We start from the raw sequence: 19,787 nt of genomic DNA, 5'->3' as shown, positions 1-19,787 counted from the left end.
TGATGTTGCATTCTCTCTTTTAGATCCAGGTTTTATTGGGATATATTTTCTTTTTGCCTTATGATCAACCTTCAGAACTTCTGGCTGTGTAGTTGGCTTGTAGAAAATTTGCTCAGCTTTCATTTATCTGAAAACATCTTTATTTCATCCTGGGTTTGAAGAAAAGTTTCCCAGATACTGAATTCTCTATTGGCAGTTTTTTCTTTCGGAGCTTTGAAGATGTCATTTCATTGTTTTGTGGGCTCCATTTTTTTTCTGATGAAAAGATGAAAATAAACCTATTGCTTTCCCTTATATGTAATACATCCTTTTCCCTCTGGCTGCTTTATTTGATGGTAAGCCAATTATTAATTATTTCACATATTTTCCTTTAATTTTTTGAACATATTTGTAAAAGCAGCTTTAACTTTTTTATCTGTTAAGTCTATTATCTTGTCAGTCTCAGGGTTGATTTCTATTGTCTGCTTTTTTTTCTCCTGATTATGGATCAATGTTTCTTTGTATGTCTAAGGAATTGTTTATTGAACACTGGATATTAAAAGTAATATACCTTAGAGATTCTAGATACTGTTCTTTTTCTATGAAGAATGTTGATTGTTATTTTGACAAGGAATTTGATCATTTTGAACTCATGTAGGGTTTGGTTTAATTCTAAGCCTCAGATGGTGCTGCCTGATGTAGGTACAGCCCAGACCTCGCTCAGAGACCTGCAGAGGACATCCACATAGAATTCTAAGGTAATTCCTTCTTTTCCAATGCCAAGCTTCATAGATTCCACTGCTTAAGCTGCTCCATCCTCTTAATTTGACTTCCTTCATTCTTCATGGGTTATGCTGGGACCCTGTGCAGCAATAAGAAATTATCCATTAAGTAGAAATACAGGGAAATAAGGGGACTGAGCCACTCAAGCATCCTGATAACTTTTCTTTTAAAAGGGAAAACAATGGAGGAAGGATGGGAACAAAAAGTAATAATTAAAATCTATATAACATGACAAAATAGAAGTCTTTTCAAAGAGGAAAAATTAATATTTTCAACCTAGTGCAGCAACTGGGAATCAGGCAAATCTATTAAATAAGAGATCCTTGTAGGAATTGCATGCACCAGGATTGGTAAAAGTGATTTGTAATCAGCAAATAAATTATGTGTAAGTGAATTTATGTTTTCAAATTACTTGAAGGCACATAAATTAATTTGTTTCAAATAACTTGAAGATCTATTTAAGCATTTAAAACATTCTCTCAAATATAATTTTGTCTGTGCTCTGTGTATGTGTGTTTGTGTGTAAAGCCCTTATTCCACAAAGAATGAAAAGGTACCATGTAAGCAAGTTGAGTTGGGATTTTCTCTTAGATAAGAACAATGGATCAAATGTAAAAAATGTAAAAATCATTAATGGCACCCCTATTCCTGGACTGTAGAGTCTCACTAGTTATTCTATAATACTGAAATAGAATATAGAAACTCTTCTCATTGAAGAAGTGTGTATTCAAGACCCTTCTGAAATGGCAAGGTAGCTTCCTCTTATAGCATTCCCCAAGAAAAGTTTGGTATTCTCTGGACATAAGGACAATTCTTTAAGTTTTTCAAGACACATGAAAACTCATGATAGGAACATACAGATTTACAGTGTGCCAATGGAAGTAAGATTATTTAGTCCCTTTTTTGTGTTTTTTCCCATGGCAATATATGAAAGTGAATATTAATATTCAGGCAACTCCTTAATGGTTAGATAGCTAGCAATCACACTCTGAATGTTCTAAGTAGAAAAAAGATCTATAGAAAGTTATTCATTGTAAATATTTTATTAAAAAGGTTTAATGGAAAATGAATAGCCTATACTTGTTTAGTTTTTGCACAAAACATTTTCACATACATTATCATAATGAATCAGCGCACCAAGATGGGATTTTGTAGACTCATTTCGCATAGCAAAACTTAAGTTAAATTGTCCATGATCAAATAAATAGTAAGGATTGGAGCCAGAAACCACAGACAGGTTTTCTGACTTCAATAGGTAGGAATTCCAATTTGCAAAACAAACATATAAACAAAAACATAATGCTAACCATAAGCATGTTCTTTAAGATTCTTCTTTCAAGCGGTGGACATTTTGGCTAAGTGGAAAAAAATAAATATGAAAAAATTTTATTTGGCTATGAAAGAAATGAAAGATATTTACAAAAAGGATCATATGGAATTTCTACAGTTAAGAAATACCTGAACTGAAAAATACTCTGGGTGGGCTACATACAAAGCACATTTCATCATTTTTCAAAACCAGTAATGTAGAGAATATCTTAAAAACAGAAAGAGATAAAAGATGTATTACATATAGGGGAGCAAAAATAAGAATGATCATGGAATTAAATATAAGCCAGAAGGCTGTGGAATAACATCTTTAATGTAATTAAAGAAAAAAGGAAATTGTCAGCCTAGAATTCTGTATCTAGTGAAAATGTCCTTATTAAGACAACATAAAAGCATTTCAACACAAACAAAAGCTGAGAGAATGTGTCACTCTTCTTCAGGCTAGGGAAATGATACCCGATGGAAACTTGGATCTAGAGAAAGGAATGAAGAACCTCAGAAATGTAAATATATAAACAAGTAATAATTTTTCCCCTTTCATGGCTTCTTTAAAATAAGATTGATTGCTTACATTAAAAATAATAAGACTGTATTAGAGGTTAAAATATATGAAAATAATACTACAAAGGACAAGAGGACAGAAACAAAAATATATCATATATGGAGCGATGTAATATTTGATAGTAGATTGTGAAACTTAAAGGTTGCATATTGTAATCTCTTGAATAACCACCTAAAAAATAAAACAGTGAAGTAGAACTAATAATCTAATAGAAGATAAAATGAAATACTAAAAATATTCAATTAATTGAAAATTGAATTGAAGGAACAAAGAAAAATGGGATCATTAGCCAATAAACACACTAAAAGATGCTCTTCATTCTTAGTCATCAGGAGAAAGTAAATTAATATCACAATGACATACCACCACACATCCACTAGAATGGCTAAAATTTAAGGAAAAAATGCCAACAGAAATGTTTAAGGGTTATGGCACCATCAGAACTCTCATTCATTGCTGGTCTAAGTATAAATTTTTACAACCACTTTAGGGAACTCTCTGGCAGTCTCTTATAAAGCTAAATAAAACCTACTCTATGACCACTTCAAGGTATTTACCCAAAACTTAAGTCCACTACACAACTTATTTGAGAATATTCATAGCGGTTTATTCACAATAGCCAAACTGGAAACAACTCAAATGTCCGTCATTAGGGAAATGGATAAAGATTTTCTGGGATATTCATTCAATGAAATAATACTCAGCAATAAAAACAGTAAACTATTGATGCATGCAACAATATGGATGAATCTTGAAGACAAGATTGTGGCGAACCAAAGACCAGACTCAAGAGTCTGTCTTCCGGGGTGCCTGGGTGGCTCAGTCGTTAAGCGTCTGCCTTCGGCTCAGGTCATGATCCCAGGGTCCTGGGATCAAGCCCCGCATCGGGCTCCCTGCTCCACCGGAAGCCTGCTTCTCCCTCTCCCACTCCCCCTGCTTGGGTTCCCTCTCTCGCTGTGTCTTTCTCTGTCAAATAAATAAAAAAAATCTTTAAAAAAAAAAGAGTCTGTCTTCCATGATTCCATTTAAATATAATTCTACAGCAAGCAAAACTAGAGTGACAGGAAGCCCATCAGTTTTATCCTGGGGCTGAGAAAGGGGAGGTATGGAATTGACTACAAAAGGGCAAGAGGGAACCTGGTGGTGTGGTGGACGTGTTCCATAACTTGGTTTGAGTAGTGTTACATGAGTGCTTACATTTGTCAAAATTCATCATGCTGTGCACATAAAATGGGCACATTTTATTGATATAAATTATACCTCAATAAAGTTGATTTAAAAAAAGAAAAAATTATAATGCAGTAGAATAAGTTTCATAATTAAAGTGTATATAAATTAATATTCTATATTAGTTAATATTGCCCATTTATTATTTGAATCTCAAACTGCCAATCCGGAAGAGGTCCAAATTTACCTGAGGCAGTCAGTACCTTTAAATTCCTCTTCCCCTAGCAGCCCTTCACCACAATACCAATTAATAAATATCTTTCAAAGTTTCATGTTAGTTACAAATAAAGTCACCAATTTCCCCAAATGTTTTGGATAGTGAGAGTTACATGTGTGTGGAATGAAGCAGTGAACTAAGCTTTTCAGACTACTTACAATGCATAGAGGGGTGGCAATGAAATTTGCTGGAATTTGGCTTCTTGCAATAAGTCTGATCAGTTTCATGGTATATAATAAGTATCATAATTGTCTGGTGGCTGAGTTTGAAATATGACAGATGTCATGAATCAGTCAGGTATCAGGAGGCTGCCCACATTTAGTTTGGAAGTAAATTAAACACAAAACAACAACACATCATTTGGTTTGTGTGTGACTCTCTAGAAGTAAACATAGTTTGCTGTTGTTAACAACAGAAAAATACCAAAGGACCTGTTTGTCTGCAAGTGTTTCTTATTTCTGCCCTCTGAGTCTCATCATTTCACTTCATTCCTCTCATCTGTATCAACAGGAAACATGCAAAGTAAAGAAATGACTGAATTTAAGCTTGACAACAATAAAAATGTTCAACAATAAAAATGTTTAATTCTTGCTTGGTGACAATAAGAGAGTTTAATTGAAACTTCTCTCATCAAACAAGCTATTAGACTTGTGATCAAAGAGTGAAACTTAATCATCAGAAACTTACTTTGTTCCCTTGCACAGGCACTAAATGAGAGATACCAAAGAACCAGAGGTCAGTTCACTAAAATCTGTATCTTCCTTTCTCAACTAACTGTGCAACGGTCTGACCCTAAAATAAGTAGTTGATTTTAATCTTGAAGGACTCTCACTTTTGTAATTCTTTGACTACATGAAATTGTGATGTAGAGTAGAAGAAAAGTAATATCAAAAGTAATGCCACCTTACTGAGCATCCAAAAATATTTTCCAACATGCACATTTGATGCAAATTTACTTAGAGAATTTATTACATTATCTAAACAAATTTTACTCAGACAAAATATAGATAGATAATTTGAATGTTTGAAATGTGATCCATGACATCGGAATCACTTAAAAATAAGTTGATACTGATTACATTTTAGGGAAAAGTTAGCATACAGTTAAGTTATAATAATTTCCATTAATACCATTGAATTATGTAAGATTATAAAAAATATAGGCATGTTTTTATTTCAGAACATATTTTTTTTTCAGAACATATTTCTATAGCAATGAGTAAATAATAATCTTATGTTTCTTTGTGGTAATCAGAAAAAATGCAGACTACTCTTTTATTTATGTTGATTTAATTGCCATATTTACATATTTCCTTTTGATTGGCTCATACATCTGTTCTTAATGTTTCTATGAAAATTATATTAAAACCACAAAGTCAAAGTTTTGATGAGTAGTAGCTCAGAAGCAACCCAAATACAATATAAACATTAGAACATAGTGCTTCTCATGGCTAGTGATGGCCAGGGCCATTTTTCATGGAGACTGCAGAGACAAAGAAGCCAAAAATTAGAAATATGTCAGCCTCCAAGTTTAAGATTTTTTTAAATAGCTAAATGCTTCCAAATGTGCAAGTTTACCTAAAGTTACTTTGATTTTATTCTGTTCTATACTAGGAGTAAAAGTTTACAAGGATAGATTAACATTTTCTTGTGTGAAAACTCTAAATCATCATTAAGAAATACCAGGTCAAAAATCCTGTGTAAAGATATGGGGTGGTAATGATGATCTTGCATGTGAGGAACATGAAAATACAAAGACATCTAATGAACTATTCAGTGAACACATGGCAAACAGTGTGTTAGAAATCAAAATATATTTCACCATATTTTGAATCTAGACTCATTTGAATGGCAATGTATCAAAATAAGTTTAAGAACCATTGAACAAAGGAATTAAGTAAGGTATAAATCAGAAATTATAGATAGTGCTGATTGTTTAATCAGGAATATGCATTTATCATTTATCTTTTTTGCAGTGGCTCAAGTACTTGTCCCATGTGGACACTAAAATGTTGTCCTTAACCTCTTTGGCCTTTGTCTTCACATCACTAATATATACAAGTCAACTAGTCAGGCACAATGGACTCAAATATCATTATCCTATTAACCTGAGATATGTAATCTATATATGAAATAATGAACCAGATGACATCTCAATGTCACTTTTAATGATAAGATTCTTGGTCATTATTGTTTGATTTTATTTTGTTTCAATATTGAGACCAAATCACGAGGAATATAAGCACCAAATGGATGGAAAATTTAATATTCAATAGAAAGCATCACTCCCTAGTCATCTTTCTTCCATTCCTTTCCCCTCAATAAGTTAAATAAAGTAAGAAAAGGTAAAAGGGAAAGAAAATTCATTATTTTTCAGATCTAACTCCCTCTCTTTTCCTATTTAATATGAGCAGTATTAGATAACTGGAAAATTTTAAAAATGCATAAAGAAGGGTGTAGTTGTATAAAAGGGCTCCACTATGTTGGAGAACACATTGGCTTAATAACAAATATCTCCAAAACATTAGATAGATGGGGAAAAACGTGGCAGGGAGATACACTTGGTATGATACCATTTTTATGGTTGAAAAACATTTGAAGTTACATCATTGTTGTGATTTTTTTTTTACTGGGTACATACAAATGTAAGAATAAAAGCATGCATGTGACAATAAACATGAAATCAGAAGTGTTTATATTTGGGGAAGGAGAAAAGAGAATAATATCCAGAGACAGATGAACACAGAAATATTTGATTATATTGGTAAGATTTAATTTTTTTATACCAAGTATAGGTTAGGGATGCATATTACAGTACCTTTTGCTTTTGGCATTTCTGAAATATTCCATAATAAGAAAGTTTAAAGAAAGCAAGATTATTCAGCCTGAAGCTAAAAAAAGTGGTTTATTTATTTATTTATTTATTTATTTTTAAAGATTTTGACAGAGAGAGACAGTGAGAGAGGGAACACAAACAGGGGGAGTGGGAGAGGGAGAAGCAGGCTTCCTGCAGAGCAGGGAGCCCGATGCGGGGCTCGATCCCAGGACCGTGGGACCATGACCTGAGCCAAAGGCAGACGCTCAACGACTGAGCCACCCAGGCGCCCCAAAAGTGATTTATTTTTTATGTGGAGCATGAGAACCAGCTATTTTCCGCTTCCCTAAACAGAATTGGAAATTTAGGTTAAATATAAGGCTAACTTTCCCAGGTTGATGAGTTCTTTAATATTGCCATAGGTTGCAAAGAAAGGTTTATGTGGCTCCTTCTGAACATCCTGATAATGAGGCTGGGCTCTTATCTCTCTCCAGGAGCTTGGGTGGCCCTGGCTTAAAGTGGACTCGTCACTTCTTTCTTCCATCTGACTTTTCAGTTCTTAAGATGGTAAGATGGTAATAGTTTAAGATGAAGAAGGAGAGGAGGGAGGAAGGAACATTTATGAGCACACATATCAGAGATTAAAGCCCCCAAAGCAGGCCAAATAAACATCACATAGAAGTAGTCTCTCCTTTTATTTTTGTCCTTTATGATTAGAAGCAATTTCTAAGCAAATCAGACATATCGTCAGTGTCTTATCATTCAATGTTTTAAATAATTTTTTAAATTTGTATAGGGAGTCTCCTCAGAAAGGACCTTTAAAATAGCTCCAAATATTTGGCCAAATGATGGAGTCAGTTGGGAAGATCTTGATCTTCTACTCTTCCATTTCTGTGTCCAACTGAGATTGTTGCAGACTATGCATGGTCATTAATTCTTTTACCAAGCTGAGATTTAACTTGATCCTACATCTGGAAATCAGACTTAGATGAGACTTTTTACATTATGGTATTTCTGGATGAGGGACGATATTCACAGGACTCCCTTTTCTGACTATAGAAGGAATGGACATTTCTTCAATACCACTTATTAATTGTTAGTGTTTAAATTTATGCTCTGGTGTGACATTCCTGAAACACTCCCACTTCTGCTCCATGTGTAGGAATCAATCTGCATGTTTACATATATGGGGTGAAATTTGGCTTATTGCTTTCCTCCTGAATATTTCTTTCCTGGGCTGCTAAGGAACCGGTTAAAAAAGATAAGAATCATGAATCTATGCCTTTTTACATTGATTCCTTATATAGACACACTTCCCAGAAAATCACTTTTGTCAGCTTTGATCAGGAAACAATGCAAAGTCCCTGACTACCAGGATTTTTTCTGTTTTGTTCACTGCTATGTGCCTGGTGCCTCGAATACTGCCTGGCACAGAGTTGGTGTTCAAAACGTATTTGTTAACTGAGTGAATGGATTACGATCGTGTTTTCATGCATGAATTCTTCCTAAAGATTCCAAAAGAGTTCCTGATTTCTCTAAATGTTACAATTTTGATAGGTCTTTTTCTTCCCACTAAATATAGCAAAAGTACTTTTGACCACTCAATAATAAATGTTTGTAGAGTAAGTGTTTAAACTAAATGTTATGTGGTGAAATTATTTTTTTTAATGTTGGTGGAATTTGGAGAATCCAGGATTGCTTGCCATATTATTTCAGTTATTTCTACAGTAGTACAAATTGCCATTTACATGTGTATTGTACACATACACATACTCACACAAACACATACATCTGCTAGGGAGGAAAATAACATACACATCCAGAATGGTTTACTCATCTCTAAAACCTAGCTAACAATATCCATCCTGGTTTACTCCAAAGGCTGTGATAAGAATCAAGTGGAATTACATATGTTAAAACTTTTGAAAAATGTAAAATATCAAGTGCTAGGCACTGCAACATGCATTTTTATATAATTTCATGGGGAAAGAGTTGCAAATAATGAGTGCATTTCACAAACTCCTTTATTTAAAAAGTTAAGCAGACAAATTTAATCCCAATTTTTTCAGTTTGCCTTATTTATCATCATATATTTAAAAATTGACCCATTTCAACTATAATTAAAGAGGTAACAAGCTTAGCTTTTGACACCCAATTTGAATTTAGTAAAAAGCAGAGCTTATTCATATTATCAAACCATTTCCACAGTTGAAATAATGATCTTCATAAATTGGTTAAAATGTTCAGAAGTCTGTATGTTCTGAAGCCTGTGTATTCAAGGGTTATCTATTTTACTAACAAATAGGGATTTCCCCACAATGCGTTGTCATCACAGAGAAATTAAATTTATGGTTGGCACACTTCTCAACTGTAAACGTTTTGCCTGACTCATTAGGACGTATGTCATAATATATGTCTCTATTTTTTACTAGAAAATATGGACATAATAATTCTGTTCAGTAAGGCTGGAATTTAATCTAACTTATGTTAATTTTTCTCAAGACACACACATAAATTTGTATTTGCCGGAAAGTTATTTAAATAACACATTTTTAAAATCAGTACTTTATTATTTAAATATCAGTTTTATAACCAGAAAGTTGGATTTGGGCTTTATCTGTGCTGAATTATAGCAAATAGAATCATAGTAAAATATTAGCATCAAAATAATAGGTTTTTAGCTATTTCCTTATTTTGTCAAAATAACGTATCTTGAAGAGCACCTATCACCCTGCTAGCTAATGCTTAATTATTTGTTAGTGGAAAATCCTGTATAGCCTGTATTTTTGTATTTGCATTTTAAGGCAATAAAACTTGATTGCAAAATAACTCAGACTATGAAACTCTACTGAATATTCTCATTAATATATCCTCATATTTTGGACGTAATAAAAATAGTGAATTCTAAAATTATCCCAGGTGCTGTTAACATTTGTTGAGCATGCAGAACAAGGATTGGGAAATACAAACTTCTGCAAGCACAAGACAAGAAAAATTTGCTTTAGAAAATTCGTCTTCTATTTCTTTATTCAACCTGAACTAAAAGTATGGTAGCAAGACAAAGATTTTTTTTTTTCTGTGTCTGGTGATTTCATTGCAGTTTTAATGTTTCAGAACCATATGAAGCAATATCCCTTCAAATTAATATAAATTGGCAAATGTATAAAAATCTCTATGTGCTTTGTTTTTTCTCCTTCAGAGCACAGTATTTCACAGCAATTGAGTTCTTGGAATTGTAAAAAGTATACAATTCTTTTTAAAACAGTAAAAACAGAAGATTGTGTATACAGAAATGGTTCTACTAAACCCATTAAAAAAGAGCATTACCTTTTTCTCAGAACTAATAAGCAAATAAAACTTGCTGTGATTACAATTATTGGATGTAATCTTGGCAGATTTGAAGACAAGTATTTTCCCAAAAGCATAGAAATAAGTATACCAAAATGTTTTCTTTCCAGCAGAAAAGAATGAAAAAGAGCTACATTCTGTAAACTGAAGTATACGATGAATCAACTAGATTAATGTGTATTTCAGAAAATAATCTTGAAATAATTTTTTATTATTTAGAAAAATTCACTTCCATAAGTTGAATTTATTTATATCTTTTATTTGTTTATTAAACATTAAAAGACTTCACGTTAACATTACCACAAATATTTAGCCAAGAATGCCAGATGCTGATTATAGGCCTATGACAGAAAATGTGGCATATTTCCAATCAGATGCCTCTACTGTATCCAAAACAGAGCATTTAAAAATACAGTGCTTCTCTGCTGAAGGATGTTAAGTCCCCAAATGAGCATATTTGAGAGAATGCAATCTACACATTGTAGCTAAACCATTAGACCAGGACATTAACATAAAACTGAGAAACAAGGATGTCTCTGGATGATGTGGTATATTAAACACCAACGAGCCTGTAGTCACACACATATAAACTCGAATACACATACAGTATAATAATAGCTAACAGTTTTGAGTGCTTATTCTGTCTAGGCTAAGTGATTTATGTAGACTAGCAACCAGGAACTTTTCTTATCACCATGTTAGAGTTAAAAGGAAAAAACTGTGGCACACTAGATAGCACATTATATGTTCAAAGTCTTAAAGGCATTTTGACTTCTGAGCCCGTAACTTAACATCCATGTGTTATGCAGTGCTATCTCACGTACATGCATGTTCTGACACAGAGATAAAGATTCAACCAGACAATCCTAGCATCGAATTAAGCATATATTACTCAGGAAATAGCTCGTCAAGTGTGATGTCACGAAGTGGACTGAGTGACCTTTGTAATACCACCTCTTTTGTCTTTTGCTTAATCATCACTGTGCCTAGAGTCGGCATTTATCACAAATCTACTTTTACCTTCAATAAACGAAACCCCATGACTTCAAAGTTGGCTCCAGCAAGAGTATCTAAGCAGGAATAGAAAGGCTGCCCATAGCACTGTTCTGCCTCCCTGAGGTTACTCCCTCCTTCAGGTTTCTGGCAGTTAGATGCTGCGGCCTTCACTGTGGGCTTGGGTCTTTACTCTTCACATCACGGTCCAAGTGTGCACAGTGGATTCATAGCAAGTTTAATACCAGCCACCACTTATGGGACGCTATTCAAATTATCTGTACTTGTACTGAGCATGGGACATACATTGACTCATTTAATCTCAAATAAGAGTTATTATTTTCATTAATGAAGTTGCCGAAGGTCACTGAGCTAAGAAGTGGTAGAACTGGGTATAAACTCAGCTTTCTTCTAATTCAATGACTATGTCCTTAATTTTTACACTTGAACTTCCTCTTCCCAAACTTCCCAGGGAATTATATCCTAAAATGAATTTACTCAAAATTATATTTTTGAGTGTTCTATGTGCCAAATACTGTAGTAGGGTTTTGGTGCTAAGAATATACCAATATCACACTTTTTAAGTAGTTTAGAGTTTGCCTGGAAGGAAGCACATAAAACAAGTAATTAAAAATGTGAAATGGTCTGACAGGTTAGGGCTGGATAACTATCCCAATATAGGGAGAGCTGACAGATGATGCCCAGGTAAGGTGGAGGATGTTGGGGAAGAGAGGAGTATCTCAGGTAGACCGTAGACACAAAGGATCTTAGAAAAAGGACATGACTTTTTTTTTTTTTATCATTTTCCACCATTTACTCATGTTATCAAAAATAGTTCAATCAGATTTAAAAATTGGCAGAGGACCCAAATGAACATTTTTCCAAAGAAGACGCACAAATGGCTAACAGACACATGAGAAGACGCTCAACATCACTAATTATCAGAGAAATGCAAGTCAAAACCACAATGAGATATTATCTTATGCCAGTTAGAATGGCTAAAATCAAAATGACAAGAAATAACAAGTGTTGGTGAGGATATAGAGAAAAAGAAACCCTTGTGCACTGTTGGCAGGAATGTAAATTGCTATAGTCCCTGTGGAAAACAGTATGGGGGGTTCCTCAAAAAATTAAAAATAGAGGTACCATATAATCCAATAATTCCACTACTGAGTATTTACCCAAAGAATACGAAAACATTAATTCAAAAAGGTATATGCATCCCTATGTATATAGTGGCATTATTTACAATAGCTAAGATATGGAAGCAACCTAAGAGTCCATCAATAGATGATTAGATAAGGAAAATATGGTGTACATATATATATACAATGGAGTATTATGCAACTATAAAAAGAATGAGATCATACCATCTGAGACAACATGGATGTACCTAGAAGGTATTGTGCTAAGTGAAATAAGTCAGATTGAGAAAGACAAATATCATATGATTTCACACATAAATGAAATCTAAAAAAAAAAAAGAATAAACAAACAGCAGAATCAGACCTATAAATACAGAGAAAAAACTGATGGTTGCCAGAGCGGGAGGAGGACGGGGTTGGACAAAATGGGTGAAGGGGAGAGGGAGATACAGACTTTCAGCTATGGAATGAATATGTTACGGGAATAAAAGGCAGAGCATAAGAAATACAGTCAATGACACTGTAAAAGCAATGTGACAGGACAGATGGTAGCTACACTTGTGGTGAACATAGCATAATGTATAAACTTGTCAAATCACTAAATTGTACACCTAAAACTAATATAATATTGTACATCAACTATATTAAAAAATTTCAACTCTTCTTGAAAACAAAAGCAAAATAAAATATATTAGACACACCAGATAACATTTTTCTTCTAGGATTTTAGCCCACTCCCACCCCACCAAAGGAGAAAAAAACAATTCTGACTGCATTCACAGAAAATGACATCATAACATACTACAAGGTAGAAGGAGATGTCATCTGTTCTGTGTCCAAATATTTCTTCTCTATTTCTCGTATGAGGCGAGTAACTATCACTGAACATGCTGTGAGCCAAATTAAAACATAACTTCAACATATGTCAGATCTCACTAGAAATGGTAAATATAGTAGAAATTGGATTTTTCCAGCAATATTTTTCTTTAAATAATAGATATGTCCATTGGGTCACATAATGAGAGATATAGTATAGTGAGCAAAATCTAACAGGTAAGGAGAAACCAGATCCTGTAGATGTCATTTTCTGTGAATGCAGTCAGATAGAATTGTTTTTTTCTCCTTCGGTGGGGTGGGAGTGGACTAAAATCCTAGGGAAATCATGAAAATCATGATAAGGATATATCTTCTTTTTAAAAAGTCAGCAGAAAATCACCATTTTTCAACCTCCTGACTTGATGCACTGAGATCACTTTTTTGCTGTTTCTGCCAAAAATGTATAACTTGAATTTATGAGGAAACATCAGACAAAGACAGTGTGGGAGATATCCTACAAAGTAAGTGACCTATACTCTTCAGAAGTATCAAGATCATGAGTCATAAAAGACTAAGGAACTGTATGAGATTAAAGGAGATTAAAAACACAGAACAACTAAATGTAAATTGTGGTTCTGGATTGGATCCTAGATCCATACCTTTGGTGGTTATATAAAAGAATGTGCTTGTTTTTAAGAAACAGCATGAAAGTATTTAGGGGCAAATGGTCATTACTTCTGTAACTTATCCTCAAATCAGAAAAATTACACATACATACACAGAAAACAAATATGATAAAATATTAATTTGGGGAATCTGAGTGAAAGTATAAGAAAATTCTTTGTACTACTTTTGTGATTTTTCTTAAATCTAAAGTTATTTATTTCAACCTAAATTGAAACCATCTTTAACACTACTTTTCTGGAGTGTGTGTGTGTGTTGTGTGTGTTGTGTGTGTAACATATATATATATTTATATTATTTTATATATATATTATTTTTTTGCAATCTAAATCGAAAGAAAAGTTAAGACACAGATTATATTTTCCTTTCTATCTAAGGCCTAGTATCTCGGTTTTAGTTTTTGCTCTGGGTATTTTTTTCCCCCCTTTAGGTACTCTATACACAACATGACTTCACTCCATCTCCTTTCCACAGAACAGAGTTGTCCTTGAAAATTCTCCCAAAATACACAAATCCAAATGCAATCAAATAACCCTAATATCCATGAAAGACATACAATAGATTCACATTTTACATTGGGACTAAAATTGTACTTGAATACGTTATAGTCAAAACTATCCTAGAACAACCTTTAAATATCCTGTTAAGTAGGGGATCATTGATTTATATAGTCATTCTTATGCACAGTAAATTTTGACAACCACTGAGCTGAACAAAAGAAACAAAATAAAAATTGACATATAAATGTCTGAGCATTCTGATAACTCTGCTCTTAAGATTATCAAATCCTAAGCAGTCTATGGTGGGGAAGGGGGTGAAAGAACAATTTTAAGTGGTTCCGCTTGCTGTGGAGTTGATTCCATTTGGTTTAATGTTAAACCTCTAAAAACGTAATATATGCAAATAGATTTGTCTGTTGTCAAGATTAAACAGGAGCGGAACAAATAAACTGTACTTCCAACCATGATGGAGGAACAAGTATCACAGTAGGCCTTTCATCATTAGCAACTAGAAAACGAGAAAACTTATATGAAATCACTGCTTTTAGGCATTGAAAAAAAAGCAGCACAAAACTGTGATCCCTGAAGGAGGGCAAAAAAAAAAAAAAATGAGCCCTGCAATTGTATCAGCTTTCCACCTGGTGTCACTTTCTTGACTGTGGCTCAGGGAAGGGGAGCCCAAACAGCACAGCAGTCTCCCTGAGCTGAGGAAACCCAGGTGAGAATTCAGAGCCAGTGAGGGAGCTGGAATCTGAAAGGCAAGTTTCTGGAGGGAAGTGAGTGGGGCAGAGAAGGAGTCCCAGAAATCTGAATAGGGATCCTCTTGAATCTTTGGCTGAATAGTAAGCAGTGTATATGCAGGTTGAAATTCTGAGGTGAGACAAAGTATAATACTAGAAAAGGATGCATACTGAAGAGCTGAGAATTGAACTACTACAGCTAGACAGAGCAGGAAGACATTTGTTTGTGTTCTGACCTGCCAACATGAAAGTAACTTATGAACAGTGCAGATTCAATAGAGACTCCAGAAGGGCTATGCCTTAGGAGTAGGGCAAAACCAGTCCTAGAGAAAGGTGACCTTTGACCTACCCTAACAACAGGGCTTGAAAGAATCAAATTCTACCACAAATAATTTGACTGTCTATGGGAACAGAACTCAACACTCTGGTAAGAAAGTCAATAAAATCCAGATAGTCAACAATGAAGCATCCATAATGTCCAGTGTGTAATAAAAAAAATTACCAAACATAAAAAGAAGTAGGAAAATGTGGCTCATAACCAAAATAAAAATTATTCAATAAAAATAGACCCAGAAATAACATAGATGATGAAATTAGTAGACCATGTCTTTATGAAAGCTATTATAAAAATACTCAAGGATTTAAAGGGGGGGGGAAGAAGATAAAGAAAAGAATATGATAAATCTCAACAGGGAAATGAAACTATAAAAAAAGGATATACTACAAATAAAAAAATATAGTATCAAAAATTAAAACTCACTGGGTGCATCAGCAGACTTGATACTGCAGAAGAAGCTATCAATTAACTTGAAGATAGAGCAATGGAAATTATCCAAACTGAAGCATAGAAGAAAAAAAGCCAGCTGAAAAATAATAATAGAGTTTTGGTAATTTATGGTATAACTTCAAGCAGATCTAAGAAGTTCAACGAATCCCAAGCAGGGTAAACATCAAGGAGACCGTCCCAGAGCATATCCGTTAGGGCTCAATTAGGTAAGAAAACTACTATATGGGATGTACAATAAGGGATTTATTTTGAGGATTAGACCTTAAGCCACTGTGGAAACTGGTTAGCAGTCTGTATAAGGCTGTTGCCCCCGTGGCAGTGTTAGGCCTGTAATTGGCAAAGAAATACAGACATGAAGTGGAAAAGAGCAAAGATGAACCCTGACGGAATCTGTGAGGGAAAATTAGAACCCACTAGAACAAATAAGAACATGTGTTTGTCTCACCCCTTTAATTTTGTTGATGTGAGTGAATTGCAAGCTAAGCTGGAAACCTTCTCCATGAAGCTGTAGGTGACCTGGCCAGTGATTCACAGGATGTGAAATAGTAGCTCTGGTTAGAAGAACTTTATCAAAGTTAAAAGTTCTGCTTATCAATGCTGATGTTAAGAAAATAAATATGAAAGCCATGGATTGAGGATTGAGGGGAAACATTTGTAATACAAAAGCTTCTCTCTAAAACATACAAACACTTCTACAACTCAGTGATGATAAGATAAACAACCCAATAAAAATAGATAAATTGCTTGAACTGGTGCTTCATAAAGAAAGATACATGCATGTAAAATTATAAGCACATGAAAAAGTGCTCAGTCTCATTAGTTATCAGTGAAGTAAATTAAAACTACAATAAGACATCACAAGGAACCCAGTAAAATAGTTAAAATTAACAATACTGACAATACCAAATGTTAGAGGAGGTGTGAAGCAACTGAAATTTTTGTACATTGCTGGTAGGGCTGTCAAATGGCATATAACCACTTTGGAAATGAGTCTCACAGTTGCTCATAAGTTTAGTCATGTATCTGCCCTATGACCCAGCAATCATATAGTCAGGCATTTGCCCAAGAGTTATGTTTTCTTGTGTGTACACAAAAAGATGTACAAAAATGTTCCAAGCAGATTTATTAATAAATAAGTAAAGGCTAGAAACAATCCAAATAGCCACATACAGAAGAAAGGATAAAGGAACTGTGGTATATTTATATAATATATTGATATAGCTCACTAAAAAAAAGACCTAACTACTCATGTATGCAACAATATGAATAAACTTCAAAAAATTATGCTGAATGAAAGAAGCCAGACACAAGAGTACATCCTGTATGATTCTGCTAGTCTATTACTGAGGATACCAGAATGGTGATACTTCTGGATGAAGGAAGGGCTGAGGTTTACTGGGAAGGGGCACAAGAGAACATTCTGGATTATAGACATGTTCTAGATTTCAGTAAGAATTTGAGTTTCACGAGTATATGTAATTGTCCAAACTTATCACACTGAAGAGGCACTTCTTTTAATCTGTCATTTTACTGTATATAATTACACTTTTCTGGGGGTCATTCGAATAGGTATTCGAATATTTACATAAATTGAACCAAACTATTTTTTTTAAGTTTTTTTTTTTAAGTTGTGAACTATCTTCAGCAGCTGTTTCCTGCCTTTCTAAATCAAATTGTCCTGTCCAGGCCCTACTACACAGTTATCATTTTCATGCCCAGGAGTGTTTGTTTCAGGACCTCTTATAGCTATCATTGGGCTCTTGTGATTGACTATGTACTCTAGCGTAAAAGTTACTAAAATCAGAAAAGTCAAAATGATCCATAGGATACTGTGCATAATTACTGCTCAAGTTCACCAGCATGTCAGGTTAAACTGTCTCCTACCAGGCTGAATTCCTAATATATCAAAAAAATTCATCACTTGCAAAAACCTGGGGGGATTATCTAGTATGAATTCTCATTTGTTGAGCAGCTTTATGTATAGTAAGATTCCTCTGTGGTGGTTGTATTATTTGACACCTAGTATCAGCCTCAGAGCCTATCTTCCTGTTCTGTTTCCCTGGGCTACAATCAATGTCCACTTGATCTGTGAGGGGCTGTTAGTGCTGTGGAACCTCAAGATCACTCATGCTGCCTGCAGGTGTCTGTAATGTCTGTTGAATGACTTTACCATTCTTAATCAACGAATGAAATCAACTCCTAGAAAAAGAAACAAAAACTTCAGCGCCTCAATTAATTACAGTGAGAGAAAGAAAGCAAACAAAACAAAAAAACTCTCAAATTTTTAAAAGAACAAAAACAAACAAGAAAGGCAAAAAGAAAAAGCAAATAAAAAACCAGAAAAAGAAACAAGATAATGAGAAGAAAAATGTGCATGCACAGGCAGGCTTTATGAAGCACATAATGTCCCCTCAATCTCTATTATTACAAGATATCTTCGAATAGCTGCACTGAAATTTTTAAAAATACATAACTCTGTTATTCACATTAAGAAACAAGTTAAGTCTTTGGAACATAATTACTGCTTTCATTCAGAAAATTCTCTCAATAGTGCAGATCTTTCTGCAAAGAATCAAGTTCATTAATAACCTAGTAAGAATATATTTAAATCATGGCTTTATGTCCTCTTTTAAGTCTTCTATAAAGCCATGATTTTTGGTGGTGGCTACAGTTGTGAATTTTTAAAAAATTCTTGATTCATACATTTATATTAGTTTCTAATATCTATATACCCTGTAGCTATTCACACAGTAACATGGGGAATATTCTTACAGAATGTGTTCTGACCAAACATATCATGAATTGAGTACTTGCTATTTTATTATTATTATTTTTTTTAAAGATTTATTTATTTATGTTAGGGAGTGAAAGAGAGTGCACACACAAGTGGGGGGAGGGACAGAGGGAGAGAATCTTCAAGCAGACTCTTTGCTGAGTATGGAGCCCATTATGAGGCTCTGTTCCATGACCCATGAGATCATGACCTGTGCCAAAACCAAGAGTCCTATGCTCAACCGACTAAGCCACCCAGGCGCCTGAGTATTTGCTATTTAAAAAAAAAATAGATTGAATTTACTAAGTGGGATATTTCCATTAGGAAATAGGATAAATCTTTAGCTAAAACAAAAATGCTGGAAAATGATAAATAAAGGAAAAATTTAAAAAAAAAGGAAATAGGATAAATCGCTTTCCGATGGTCCTTGGTTTTTTTTCACTTTCTGACATCCAAATAACCCTTACATGTAGGTTTTCTTTCTGTTTTGTTCTGTTACTCACATTTACAACTTTTATCTGGTAGTTTTGCATTTATTTATAGATCCACTAATCTGTAGATGCTCATACCTTCCCCCTCCCATTTGTTCATTAATCTGTCAAATTGTTATTTGAGCACTTATTGTTGTAAATAATGGCAGCACAGCTGTGAACAAGACAGATGTAGTCCCACCCCAATGGAGCTTAGAACTTCTTGTCACACAAGCAATTATACAAATGATGACTTAATTACAAATACAACCAATGTCAGGAAGAAAAACCTGGTCACATGTGGAAATGTCATTAATCAAGTTCTCATCTAGTGCCAGGAATTAGTTTAAATTTTACAGGTGTTTTATTTTCAGATCTTTGTGACAGCATTGTCATTTTTTAGACACATTAGCCCTAGTCCATCTGCTGGTGTTGAACAAGTGCTATATTGATTTGATACTTTTGCCCAATATGGAAATGTTGTGTATTGTTTGGATTATAAATATTTACAATTTGATTTAAAATTTCATCTATCATTTTTTAGGTTTGTTTTTCCAATAATTAAGTACAAAGTTAATTCTTATTTTCTGAATCAAAAAAGTCCACAGAAAAAATACGC

Source organism: Neomonachus schauinslandi, chromosome 8 (genome assembly GCF_002201575.2).
Source record: "Neomonachus schauinslandi chromosome 8, ASM220157v2, whole genome shotgun sequence".
NCBI classification, from domain to species: domain Eukaryota; kingdom Metazoa; phylum Chordata; class Mammalia; order Carnivora; family Phocidae; genus Neomonachus; species Neomonachus schauinslandi.
Note: the sequence above shows the minus strand (reverse complement) of the source record.